Source organism: Mytilus californianus, unplaced genomic scaffold, assembly GCF_021869535.1.
Source record: "Mytilus californianus isolate M0D057914Y unplaced genomic scaffold, xbMytCali1.0.p SCAF_14, whole genome shotgun sequence".
Classification (NCBI taxonomy): domain Eukaryota; kingdom Metazoa; phylum Mollusca; class Bivalvia; order Mytilida; family Mytilidae; genus Mytilus; species Mytilus californianus.
Window position 1 is genome coordinate 6,250,365 of NW_026262626.1, and position 9,476 is coordinate 6,259,840.

A 9,476-nucleotide genomic window follows, 5' to 3' on the forward strand; every position below is an offset into this window, starting at 1 on the left:
TATTAAGAACTGATGCTCCTGATATCCAGGGTGCAAAGTGTCGAAGAAGATCATTGTCCTAAGGAAAGAGAGCTTTTTCAGTTATGTGTCTCACTTTTCAAATGACATAACTGCTAAATAAAGTGTGTTTGGACAGAGCATCAACATTATAAGTTTTCTATCAAATTTGTATCAAAAAATGACTTTGAAATATTGCTTATCGTTTTCTTCTACGGTGACAAAATTCTGCTGATGCCATTATCTGATATGCTTACCAATTAAAAATTATTCGAGTATAAAGTGGGTTTCATGTTCATTTTGCCGTTTTAGTCATATTTAATTGTTTCGTGTCTCTGTTCTCATTATCATGAATACGGCTTGTATTTTTCAATTATAAGTTTGCTTTTCAATTATGTATTACAGCAGCGGAATGATGCTCAATTATATGTGACCTATCAACAATCATGACACCAGAGCATGATCTCCTTGGCATTCAGAAGCTACTGAATTTCTATATGAATTAAGATTAGTTTTATACAATCTTAGGTTTTCAAAAAAAAAATGTCCAGCTGACTATACTTTTCATATACGTCTATTGACAATTTAAGGTAACAATAGTTTATCGATTTTCAAAAATCACTTATCGATTAAGAACGCAGCGATGTTAAGGCAATTTCGATAAGATTTTGTCAGGGGCAGATAACCCCGTAAGGACCTCATTATGTATTCATATATTCATAAATGGCGAAAAATCCGTAAGCAGCGTCTATCGATGAAACTGTATGAAATCAGATTACATACATGATGGTCAACTAAAAACGGGTATTCATATGATGTTATTTGTGTATCGAAACACGAATATTGTATGTTTGTGCTTTAATTATTATAGCAAACAATTGCAATAGCTGTTTTTCTTGACGAGATTGTCGGCTTTTGGACCCCGCCTCCTTTTGCAGATTAACCAATCAGTGAACGATCGCCGTCAAATAGATGTTTGTAGTTTGCAGAATGGAAAGAACCTTGCAGCGAAAATTATTTTCACTTCTACGTGAAAATCTAACCAGAAAAGTAAGTGTAAGCCACCAAATATGTATTATTTATGAAACATACGTTGCTTGTTTTGTTAATCATTCGCTTCAGAAAGCGAAAAACTGTATACTATTACATAAAAACGAGTTCAGTGTTGGCAAGCATGATATACAAATGGTCAAAACGAAACTAGACTGCAACAAATATCTGAAATTTGAATAATTACCGATTCCCGTCAATAAATGAACAGAATATCGAATAAAACAAGTTCCCTGCATTATACCATGAGCCCATTCTCAACATTTACCCTTAAATTCGTTTCTAACTTTCGTTTCGCAGGTATCCTGCCATTCCTGGTTGGGTACGTTTGCAGTGGCGGATCCAAAACTTTTCATAAGGGGGGGCCCGTTGACTGACAGTAAGGGGGGCCCGCTCCAGTCATGCTTCAGTGATTCCCTATATAATCAACCAAATTTTCCCACAAAAGAGGGGGCCCGCCCCCCCCCCCCCCCCCTGGATCCGCCTATGATTTGCTCCACCGTTCACTTCTGTCCGGAACCCACGTTGCTGGACTAGAGCCATGATCTCTACCTTCAAAGCATCGAGCTCCTAGTTTGGAGCACAAGGCTCACTAACTTGCTTAAAGGAACCCTAAACACGTAATCTGGAGCTCGACCACATATGGTGCAACCCCCCCCCCCCCACCCCACCCCCCCCCCCCCCCCCCACCTCTACCCTCACCATTAAATCAGTGTGAAGTCCATATTATATTATTTTTTGCTTAGTGCTGTTGGTATTTGTCAATTTTACAGGGTGGTAAAGGGTCAATTTTATTCAACGTTTTCTTTTTTATTTCACTTGATTTCGTGTTTAACGTTTTACCTCTCTATGTCTCGTGTTTGGTTCGATGTGTGTGCTTTGTGTTTCCCCTTATTAATTTTCCATGTTTCCTGTGGTACTCTTTATGTTTTCGTGCTGGTCAAAAAAGTTTTGCAATTCTATTGAATATTTATGGTTCATGAACATGATGTATGTAATAAAGACTCAAATTGCTATAAATGATAATTTTTGAAATCAGATGCAATTTAAGGACGTTTAAAGGTGACAGCAACGTCTTTATGTCCATCAAAAATGACTGCAAACGGCTGAGAATGCCGAGTAACAACTTCTAGTACTTTTCCTTAATATTTGAGATGTTGTTTCTCATGTTTTGTTTTTCCTTATAAATTTAATTTTTATTTTCCGTGCTATGTTTTTGACATTTTTTTTAGCGTTTCCGTGGTCCTCCCCCTCCTTAACCATTCTCCTTAAAGTTTATAGCGTAAAAGCAAAAATTAAAATCTGGGTAATTTTTTGGACATATCCTGGACCATGCGTCTTTCTCTGGAAAATGCCTGCACCTTGAATAAATTATCTTGGAATCAGTATTTTTTATAAATCATTACCAAGTCAGAAATATGACCAATTGCAAGTTTATATACTTGCTGGTTGAATAGAACAATTTTTAACACATAGTCCAAATAATATTATAATTTCTTGAAAGGCTTTGTTTATGATTAACTGGGACGCCTTCCTCAAATTCCTATGACCGTCATTATTAGGAAGGAATCGCAGCAAATAATTGAAGAAGCAATAATATTAGACTAATTAATATGTAGTTTGCTCATCATGACTTTCCACATTGACATTTTCTTTATATATATATATATATATATATATATATAATAATTTTCAGTATTTAAATTAAATAGAACACTGCATGCACTTTCGTTCTAAAAATAAAGTATTACATCAAATATCTGAACTGTGTCCCTGTTGGCAGGAATTAAATCCATTACTCAAAGCTATATCCCCGGTAAACAGAAGGGACCCATTTATAAAATTTTCTTTGGGAGACCACTAGTTCAAGAGGCAGAAAAGTCCCGCTTGTAATAAAGTCGCTAATTCTGTGACAACAGACCAGTGTGCGGAGGCAAGAAAGTACGCAAATCACATTATCAATTTATAAATGGAGAAGGCCACAGCTCTTAAGGAACCAATAGATTAAGGGGGGTCTCATATTCTTATTGCTCTGAATGTTAGTCTACCACAAGCCGCTGAGACAAACAAATTACAACACATACAAGTGTTATGGACCAACAAGCGCAACAGTTCAAACAAACCAGACACCATGAACACAAATTAAACAAAAATTGATAATCATAAATTAAATATCAGCTATCACACATACTTGAAAGAAACATATTTTTATTAGGAGCTCTGCCTAAGAATTATTGCTGGTGAATCATTCAGACAATATCTCTAAACAGCTTTCACCAATCTTCATGAAACTTTTGTGAATTGTTTAAATTTATTGACAAAAGTTTTCTTTCCATTTCTATTAGGTATTTTTGATATCTGGTTTTTGAGTATTCATAATTCATTATTCATAATAAAGGGTCGAAATTATCGCGTTTTTAGGACAATGTCAAAAACGCTTAAACAATTTTTCATGAAAATTTGCTGAAATGTAACGTAAGCTCCCTTAAGATTTTTTTTTATATATTTTAGATTTTACTTATTCCAGTTATGGGATTTTGTTCATAAAAATTATTCATGAATTGTGCCACTGTGCGCAAGTTTTTTTTTTTATCTTTATACCCCCACTTTTAGTCTTTAAAAAAGTGGGGGTACAAATGTACTGTTTTACTTCTGTCTGTACATCCTAGAGTCAGTCGGTCCGTCCGTCCAATGAATATTTTATGTCGCATCTTTCTCAGGAACATTACAGGGATTTCTGAAATTTCAGGTTTTAGAGTTTATATGAGTCAGCTATACCGTGTCATGCTTTTTCAGATTCATCACTCAACAACGTCCTGTTTACCTTATACTTTTAAGGGGATGGGGGTATAATAAGTGAGCAGTAAATCACAGATTCACTTGTTTTTATACGCCCATTTACGGGACGTATTATGGTATACCTTTGTCCGTCAGTCTGTCTGTCTGTCCGTCTGTCCGTCCGTCCGTCCGTCCGTCCGTCCGTCCTTCGTCAACATGTCGGACATTAACTCAAAAACACTTTAACCAATTTGAATAAAACTTTGGTGAATTGTTTATATCTATTGACGTGAGCTCTCATTCGTTTTTTATAAATTTTAGATCTTACGTTCCTGAGTTATGGGGTTTTATTCATTAAAAAAAGGGGGATTTTCCAGTTTTCGGACAATAACTCAAGAATGCTTTCACCAACTTGCGAGAGTTTTGGTTAATTGTTTATATCTATTGACATGAGCTCCCTTTTGATTATCATAAATTTTAGATTTTATGTTTCCGGGTTTTATTCATAAAAAAATGGGGAATTTTCCAGTTTTCGGACAAAAACTCAAAAATGCTTTCCAGTTCTTATGAAACTTTGGTGAATTGTTTATATCTATTGATGTAAGCTCCCTTTAGAGTTTTATAAATTTTACATTTTACATTTCTGAGTAATGGGGTTTTATTCATTAAAAAAGGGGGGATTTACCAGTTTTCGGAAAATAACTCAAAATGCTGTCAGCAGTTCTCATGAAACTTTGGTGAATTGTTTATATCTATTGATGTAAGCTCCCTTTTGAGTTTCATAAATTTCTAATATGACATTGAGAATTAATTGAACTTTATTTGTTTATGGTCTCACAACAGAAAAGTATTGCACATCAGCACAGTGTATTGAACAACAGCAAGAAAAGACATACAAGATCTTCTGCAATGTCAACTGCAAAAGCTCAAACGTGATTTACGTTCTTGAGTGTCCTATATGTGGTCTCCAATATGTTGATGAATCTATGCAGCCATTTCACAAACGCCTTAATGGCCACAGGAGTGACCTCACAAAAAAACCGTATATTCCTGTCAGCCAACACTTCAGGTTACCAGATCACAATCTGAAAGATTTTGATCACATGAAGATCCTTGTGATCGAACAGGATTGTACATGGCAAAATAGGCAAAGAGAGAATCGGGAGAAGTTTTGGATAAAAACACTGGGTGTCCTCCATCCAGATGGAATCAATAGAAAGAAATAATTAAATTTACAGTCTAATGTTTATATTATGATATTCAGGATTTTGGATTAAAATCAATCGACCAAAACTTACCTGTATTATTACTGAAATATGTTTACACCTTATACATTATATATCAGTATTGTTAAAACTTTTAACACTGAGGAAGGCCATTTGTTGAGCCGAAATATTTGCAATTATTGTATAATTTATATCATCTGTTTAGTTTTTCCATCTTTGTGCGATGATATTCAACACTTTTTAGTGTTTTGTTTTCCATCTATTTATCGGTATTGTTACACAATCTATTAGACTCATATAATTTTCCCTGTTTGTGTAGTATTGTCAATTTTGATGATCCAATACCTATTAAGTTTACTGGTTGGTAGATTCTTATAGACTCTATATATATATATATATATGTAAAAATTGTGATTAAGATTTCTGTATATTTATATATACTGGTACATAGAATTTTAAGATGAACCTTAAAATATTATGGCACTTGATAATGAAAAAACGATTGATTGTGCTGAATGTCACGTAAGCACTTTTGGCTAATTCTTGGCTGTCCATTTGTATTGGTGAACACTTTGGTAGGCAGGAATTTAATATGAAATGAGCGGCAGAAAAAAAGAGGTCACTATTTCCAACTTCATGGTACAATTGTATACTATAAGGTTGAGAAATTATGATGATATATATGACAAGGTTGCTGATTAAATCATAGGTACATGTACATGTATCTGAAACTAATCGGTTGTGGATTTTTTCACAGATGCGATTAAAATTAGTCGAACTACACAAAATATATACATCCAATATTTGTCAAACTGGTTATCGCTTTTGATATAGGGTAATCATAAATCCTGAGAGCTCAAGGTACTTTTTTTTAGTATGGGGTACTCAATGCCACATCTTCTAATCCTTACCCCAAAAAGGTAGTTTGTGCAAATATTAAAACTAACTCATTCTAGGAAAACGGACTTGTATCCCCAATGTTAATGCTGGTGTGTGCTTTTGAATATTCCAAACAATATTAAATAAGTAAAAGGAGGGCAGAATAATTATACCAAGTAACTGTAAGAATGTTAGAATAAGTGAAATATTGCTCCAGATGGGATGAAAGGAATATTCTGTTCAACAAAATGCAGGAAATTACTGGGGACATATTTTTTTTTTAAAAAGCAAGCCATACAAAATACTGGCCTGCCAACTGGTGAAAATTCATATTCATTTAGAGACAAAAAAAAAATCACCCTGCCCCCACCAGAATAAATCCAAAAAGACCTCCCAATCATGATTTACAATTGATTCCAGTCGCACTTGAGATGCAAGAGATATTCAACTAGTACAATCTGAATATTTATTTATGCAGGTAGGAGTTCATATTTATAATTTAAACATCAATGATAAAGAGCAAACAAAAAAAGACATGACTTTTGGTATATTTAAGTTCTTTGTGAAAATGAAACTTTTTTCATTAAAATGTTAATGTTTCCCAATATAAAAGCACTAGAAGAGATCTAGTATGCTATTAATGTATATAATGAACTTGCACTTGCAAAATGAGAACTGCACTAGGACCCCAGATGCGGATTCCGGATTTGGACAAAAATTGGGGGGGAGGGGGGGGGGGGGGGGGGGTGGCGCTGCATGTCCCAACACTAATCGAAGTTTGGAGTGTGACATATAAAAAGTGTATATATTAACCATAAATTGGTTGATACACAAGGGGTCAGAGCCCACCTGAATCCGCCTCTGCCATTTGTGGTAATATATTATACACAAGAGGTGGAGAGGTGACTTTGCAAATATAATGACAGAAGATGATGTAAACATTCTATTTTATGAAAATCCAGCCTGTCACAATTAAAATTCTCTGAAAAAAACCCAATTCTGAATTGGAACCTTCAATTAATTAAGCAAGCAATAAGAGAATATTTGTGTATTCGCTCCAACATGACTTTATTAAAGAATTATATGAAACGCTTCACGGTAAGTACAAAAAAATACACTTAGTTTTTCCGTCAGCCGATCCGACTACTGCAGGGTCTTTCAAACGTTTTTCTCTCTCATTTCAAGGCGATAATGCTACTTCATGTTAAACTAATTGAAAAGGGCAGGTGCAAGAGCTTTACCAACCCATTCAATTCTGGTATTGGTAGAAAGGCCACATTTCAAATTTTTCAAAAAGTGCTGTGCCTAGTTATATAGCGTTCGTGTAAAAGAAATTTCACAACCCGAAGTGCCAAAAAGTCAATAAATCGAAAAAAATCTCCTGGTTTGATTGTTTTATATTTAAATAACCTCTATTAAAAACTAGGCACAGCACTTTTCCAGTAAAATAAGTTATCCTGATTACAGGGAGCCCAAAACCAGGGCGATCCGATTTCATCTTGCACCTGCCCTTTTGACTTTTTGGGGAATGTCCTTACATACAGTTTGAAGTCACGTGACACTAGTGTATTTTTCTATAAATAAAAGTTTGGAATGTAATTCAGAATAGACCCTTTTTCCTCTGTTTACGCTTTTGACGTGCATTTTTGCCTTTATGCAGAGAAAACTTACTTTGAGTTCAATATGATTTTTCCTGTGTATAATAATGGGAAATTTCTTGAAACGCCCTTAACGTCGCTGCGAAGACAAACCAAGGTTACAATCTAAAACTGACGGAATCGCAAGAACTCTAAAAGGAGCAATATCCGGTGCGTAGGCAAAATAAGAGTCTTTTACTATTCATTGATCACCCGCCATGCAAATACACCATCGGTCACAATATCACAATCGGAAATAGAATTGAATCGGTAAAATGACGGTGTCTGTTATGCCACGTATTAATTTTTATTTTATAATGTTTGATAGAATCTATGTGGTTACTGTATATCGGCTTTTAAATGTACTACAACCAATGTATTAAATCGCATCCATTTTAACTTTTTTCTGTGCGTTCTGTACATTCTATTTATGTTTTTCCCATTGTCGAAGGTGGATCAGTATTTCACTTGTTTGAAAAAACAATCATTTTTAGTGAAAAAAACTCATGAAAGATACCAGGCTTATAATTTTGTGCGCCGCCAGATGCACGTTTGTCTACAAAAGACTAATCACTGACGCTTGAATAAAAATGAAAAAGGCCAATAAAAGTACGAAGTTGAAGAGCACTGACGACCAAACATTCCGAAAAGTCTTACCAATTATAGCTAAGGTAACGTATTCCTATGATGGAAAATCCTTATTGTTTCGAACAATTTAAAGTCTTGTAACTGCTGATTGATTATTTTTTGGTTCAATATCAAAGCACGTATCACGTCCTTTTTTCACAATTTAATGGCAAGACAAGTTATTGTAAGAAAAGTCACATTAATTTTATTTTTTTTTAAATGCAATGTTACAACTAGTGATCTATATACCCACCCTTTAATAATAAAAAATGCCATGTTAAGGTTTAGACTCCTCACGATGTAACTACTAGTTATGTGTGTGTTTTCCATTGATGCTAAATCATACATAAAGGAATCAAAGACCCCTTTTTTACAACTCTCCAGGTATCTTTTTATTTACACTTTTGACCAGAAATTAGTAGGATCAAATGCTTGAACGGTTTTTAATTGTGTTTCAGGTAAAATAAGAATGCCTCATATTCTTATTAAGAAAAAAATTACACACCTAATTAAATGGGCATTTAAAAAGTCGGAATGCGAATACATATGTTCAAATTCTTTCAGGTCATTTTTTAGTAGCAACAAACAAAAGAACTATGTCAATTGGACATGCTTTGATACCATATCTGCCCTTGAATTTTTACTTGATAACATTTTTGTTCGCTTTGGAGATTCCGTATATCGTCAAGTTATCGGAATTCCAATGGGGACTAACTGTGCACCACTTATTGCGGACCTGTTTTTGTATTGTTATGAGTTACAATTTATGACTAAAATCAGCAAAGACCCATCTAAACAACATCTGATGCAAAAATTTAACAATACTTTTAGATATTTAGATGATATATTGGCTCTCAATAATGACGACCTCAGTATTTATACTTAAGAAATTTATCCTGTTGAACTTACTTTAAATTAATCTTATACTAACAATGACCACTGTCCTTTTCTCGATCTTGATATCTATATCATTAACGGGAAGCTTAATACAAAAATTTATGATAAAAGATATGATTTTTCATTTCCTATTATAATTATCCATTTTTAGATGGTGACGTTCCCTGGTCACCATCTCATGGTGTTTATTTATCTCAACTTGTACGATTCGCTCGTGTGTGTAACAACGTATTAGATTTTAGCGAGAGAAATTTATGTATTACTAAAAAATTACACCAGTGTTTTCGATATCATAAACTAGTCAAAACATTTACTAAATTTTATCATCGGTATAAGGACATCATTCGTAAATATAACTCAACATGCAGACATCTTATACGGGTAT